Here is a 4992-nt window from a genome sequence, read left to right on the forward strand (position 1 = left end):
CCAACATTATTAAATTATATACTTAAGTGATAAATGTTAAATAGCTATTTCAAATGGCTGGTCCTGATCATTCAACTTTGATAAAGGACTATGAATTCTGCTTAAAACTGAAAACAGCTAAGCCCAATTACAGTCTAACTTGTGCTATATTTAGTCCCCTAAATAGCTATTCTTTGCCCACCTTTAGGTCAGACTGTGACTAATAGATTTTAAATCTTTTGGAATGTGGGGCTGGAGAAAAGGCTTAGCATTTAACACCATCGGCTCTTGCAGAAGACACAGGTTCAAGCCCCAGCACCCACATTGTGGGGTCTCTCCCTCTCCTCGCGGGTCGTTGGCCACCGGTCCATGAGGACAAGGAGAGCAGAAGCGATGAGCGGGGTCATGACGGCCAGTGAGCACTGATGGAAGAAAGCCCTTCCAGGGAGGCAGGTTCAATGATGCAAACAGCTCCAGACTCAGTGAGACAGCTCTAGATTCAGTGAAACAGCTCCCTTTATTCAGTGGGAGAACTGGGGAAAATATAGTGTGAAGGCAGTAGCCAAAGCCTCAGCTGATAGGTGCTCATAGTATGCTTTATTTACATGTGGTAGTGGGCTCCTATCGTCCGACTACCAGGCAATGCCTGATTATCATAGAGAAAAAACCTGTGGGTAGTTTTTACTCCAGGTAATTATGCCAAAGGTCATGTTCCAAATAAAGTCAGGCATCTGTGCTTGGTGGCACTTTCCAGGTAAGTCAGGAAGAGAGCAGGAGGCCCCCTGCTGAGAAGGGGAGTCCTTCCATTTGGCGCGGAGCCCCTTAGGGCTATCCGGACATGGAGGACTACAACCGTAACAGCAGGGTTTCCCAACACCACATGACAGCTAACAACATACCGTAAATCCAGTTCCAGGGGATCTGATGCATTCTTTTTGTCTCTATATGCATTGCACAACATGGATGCACTTACATAAATACAGACAATACACTCATATACATAAATTTTTTAAAATTAAAAAATAGAAAATCTTTGGGAATGTATTGACAGAACCCTAGCTTCTACCAACCAAAAAGCTGAGTGTCATCAGATAGCATCCGAGGCCTATAGCTGAGATTTCTTGACTTTGCTGCAACCACCTAATGTTTCCACTAATGTATTTGAAATGACTTTCTTTGTTCTGTTACTATTAAAACTTCCTGAAAGTGAAGTGTTGGAATATGGGAAATTGGAACACGGAATCTGTGTTCCCAGGCAATGATCATTGATATTTGGCTCCAGGAAAAACTGTCTCTTATTCCCTAAAAAGGTGAGTTATCTTTTTGCATCAACATTGTTTAGGCTAGATTGGTGGCCAGTGAGCCCCCAGGAGACTCCCGTCTTTACCCTCCACAGTGCTGGGTATATACAGAGCCACGTCAGGCTTTAAAAAGAATATTTATGGGTTGGGGATTTAGCTCAGAGGTAGAGTGCTTGCCTAACAAGCGCAAGGCCCTGGTTCAGTCCTCAGCTCTGGAAAAAAAAAAAAAAAAGAATATTTATTATTTGACAATTTCATACATGTATATATTTATCTCAATCACACACCCCCCTCATTCCGCTCTCCCAGTCCCCCTGGTCCCCATTTGTGGTGGTTTGGATGATAATGTCCTCCACAGGCTCCAAATATTTAAGACATACTGTTCCCAGTTTGTGGCACTGTTGTGAGAGTTTTTAGGAGGTGCAGCCTTGCTGGAGGAAGCTCATCTCTGGGGTTGGTCTTTAAGAGCTCTTAAGCCTTGCCAGGATTCCATTCTCTCCTCTGTTTCCTGTACCTGACTGATGATGTGATTACTCAGCTTTCTGCTCTAGTCACCTCTGCCACAGTGCCTCTTCCCATCATTATGAACTCTAATCCCTCTGAACTGTAAGTCAAATAAAACTCTTCCTTCTATAAGTTGAACTGGCCATGTTTTAACAGCAATAGAAAAGTAGCGATCCTAAAACCTGAATGGGAAGGGTAGGGAATTAAGGAAAAAAAACACAGACACAGCTGAGATCAGGAGGACCTGCAGGCTGATGGCCAAACAGGCACTTTATCGCAGGATAACAATGTTTTTATACATTGCTTCAAAGCAGGAATGAATCTACTATAGAAATATAGCAAAAAAAGTCACAAGTTCCTTGAGCCATGTAGTTTCAATAATCTGTTTCATTAATCACGTGTATTTGCATCAGCAGTAGACAGACAGAAATTCTAAGACAAAGGCATGTACCTAGGAACAGTTCCATTTATCATATGTAATTGTATAATCAGCACTCAAGGAGAACTACTAAGAGAAAGACATGACCTGGAGACTGATTGTCAGAGAATCACCTGGACAGGCTCAGCCCCCAGTCAGCTAGGACTGGCTTTGCCAATATCCCCATAGCTGCTCTCCAAGTGCCAAACTACCTGTGCCTTGAACCTGGGTCAGCCAGGAAAGGCTTTGCCAATATCCCTTGACTGGAGTGGAGCAGGCAGCCTGTACCCAGCAGCCCTGAAAATTTAGCTCCCAACACATGTGGGGTTTTGGAGGAATATGGAAGACTTTGGAAGCTTGGAATAGAAAATCTGTTGAGTGGTCTAAACAGAGGTCAATGAGCCATTCTCACAGGAGTCTGGAAGAAAGTAGAACTGAGAACAATGTAGTTCCAGAGGGAAATAAGGACTTGAGAAACAACTGGAAGAATTTGTTAGAGCCTGGTTGGAGTCTGCCCACAGCCAAAGAGCATGCCTGAGGCTAAGTTGAAAAGTAATTAATTTCTTTGGTGGAGGAAATTTCAAGACAGCCTAACATTGAACCAGTGGCATGGTTATTAATCATGAATATTATGGAGCAATATATTCCATTATATTATGGAATATAATGGTGAATAATGAAAAGGAGCAAGTGGGACTGAAAGAAATGCAGAATGTACAGTCTGGATTGAAAAAGGGCACTAGAAAGATTAATGTTGGAGCCAAGGCATATCCTGAAGGAGAGGCACATGCCTTTCTTCTCTTTGATAAGGAGATTAGTGCTATTAAAGTGAGGCCTAGAGATTTGTACATAAACTATATAAAGCATACCTTCAGGACGAGAACACACCAGGACAGGTCTTCAGTTTCTGAAAGGGAAATGCCAGAAGGGTTTTCTGCTCCTAGAAAACCACAGCATAGGAAAGTTGCTAATGTGGATGAAGCAGGTGAGGATCCATCCCAGTCTGGCAGCCAAACTTGGCAGTGGCGTTCACACATAGTTTGGCTTTAGAGGCATGAAAGATGCAATAGTGAAGGATTCATCCTTCCTCTGTGGTTTCAGAGAGTTGCCAAGGCAAGGAAGCATACAGCAGGAGTATCCATGCATAAAGAAAACCCCGACAGGACCTTGTATGAATCTGTGACCATGAAGCCGGGTTGGCAATGCAGAGCCCAAGATTCTCAAGATGCCACTTGTTAGGGAAAGAGGAATTTGCTGCTTGTTTGAATATACTGCTTGTCTGAATTTACTGCCTGAATTTACTTGTTTAAATTTACTGCTTGTAACCAATTAACTCAACTGGAGACACAGGCGTCCGGAGATAGGGGCAAGCGCTACAGCCCCCCTGTAACCTGACCTGTCTGGTCTGTGTCATGTCTGTAGGCATGTCCGCTTACACAAGATAACAAGGAAGGGCTGAGTTGTGACATTTTTTTGTTATTGGTTTATGAAATGCTTGCTTTGAAACTATTGGCTGTATGAATGCGGGCTTTTGTGTAACGGTTGTGGGAGTCTATATAATCTTTACCTAAAACTGCCTCAGGGTAGATCGCTCTAACCAGACCTGCATGTCTTGGAAGGACGGTTGGCTCCAGCTAGCTGGTTTAATAAAACTCTGCTTGATTTTTGCATCTCCATACTCGTGCATTTGTTCTCCAGAAGAGACCCACCAAGTCAAGGACCCTAACATTTTAGGGGCTTGTCTGGGATTTGGGGGGTGAGCTTCTGGGGGAGCAAAGGACAAAGGAGGCAGAGTTTCTTTTCTCCGGACAGGGCAGTGAAATTCGAGGGTCGCCCCCTCGTGTCTGTAAAATCCATAATAAAACGAGAGTCGCCATCTCGTGTCTGGTCTCGGGTTAGTAATCCCAAGTGAGGAAGTCCAGGTTTGAGTCCTGGCACCTAGGTAAAAGTCCAGGTAACCAGCTCTGGCCCTAGGGTCCGAGTGTCTCGGCCCTAGGAAGGAAGCCTGCCATCAAATCTGGTGCCTGAGGAGGAAAAGATCGAGCTGGTCACTCTGAGGCAGTCCGAGTGGATGCCATTTGGGAGAATCACAAGAAGTCTCGGGGATCCTGAAAGTGGGAGTGGTGAGTGCAGCGCGTCTGAGAGAAAGAAGGACCGGTCCGCACGAATGTGATTCAATGTGGTGCGCGTGCTTGATGGTTGTGCTAATTGTCGTACTCGGGGGGGGGGGGCTGGTTTTGTATTTTTCTCTATGCTCTCTATTTTAAAACCTTCCTTTCCTCCTTTTCCTTCCATTTATTCTCTGTATCTCCCACCCCTCTCCATCCCTCTCTCCAGCCACTGATAAAGCCCTGCGGGCACGGGTCGAGCTAGTAAGAGCCACAGGGCACTCGCTACAGAAAGATGCCCGTGGAAGGATGAGGGGGTCCCAGGCATGAATCCCAGATAAATTCACGTCCCCCGCAGAAGAAAAACTGGGCAACGACAGGCACCCGTCCACAATCATACCCACTGGCCATTGTTGTTTAGAGTGGCATCTTCACTTCTCCCTTTTCATCACTCTCTCTCTTCTGTGACCTCCACCATGGGCCAGACTCAGGCCACTCCTAAAAGTTTAATCCTCTCTCACTTCTCGGAGGTGAAGGAACGGGCTTTGAAATTGGGCCCTAGCATCAGAAAGGGTAAGTTTGGCACTTTCTGCTCGACTGAATGGCCCACCTTTGGAGTAGGTTGGCCGACCCAGGGGTCCCTTTCCCTGGACACCATCAGCAAGGTCAAGGCTGACATTAC

This window comes from Nannospalax galili, unplaced genomic scaffold, assembly GCF_000622305.1.
Source record: "Nannospalax galili isolate Female #2095 unplaced genomic scaffold, S.galili_v1.0 scaffold283, whole genome shotgun sequence".
Lineage (NCBI taxonomy): Eukaryota > Metazoa > Chordata > Mammalia > Rodentia > Spalacidae > Nannospalax > Nannospalax galili.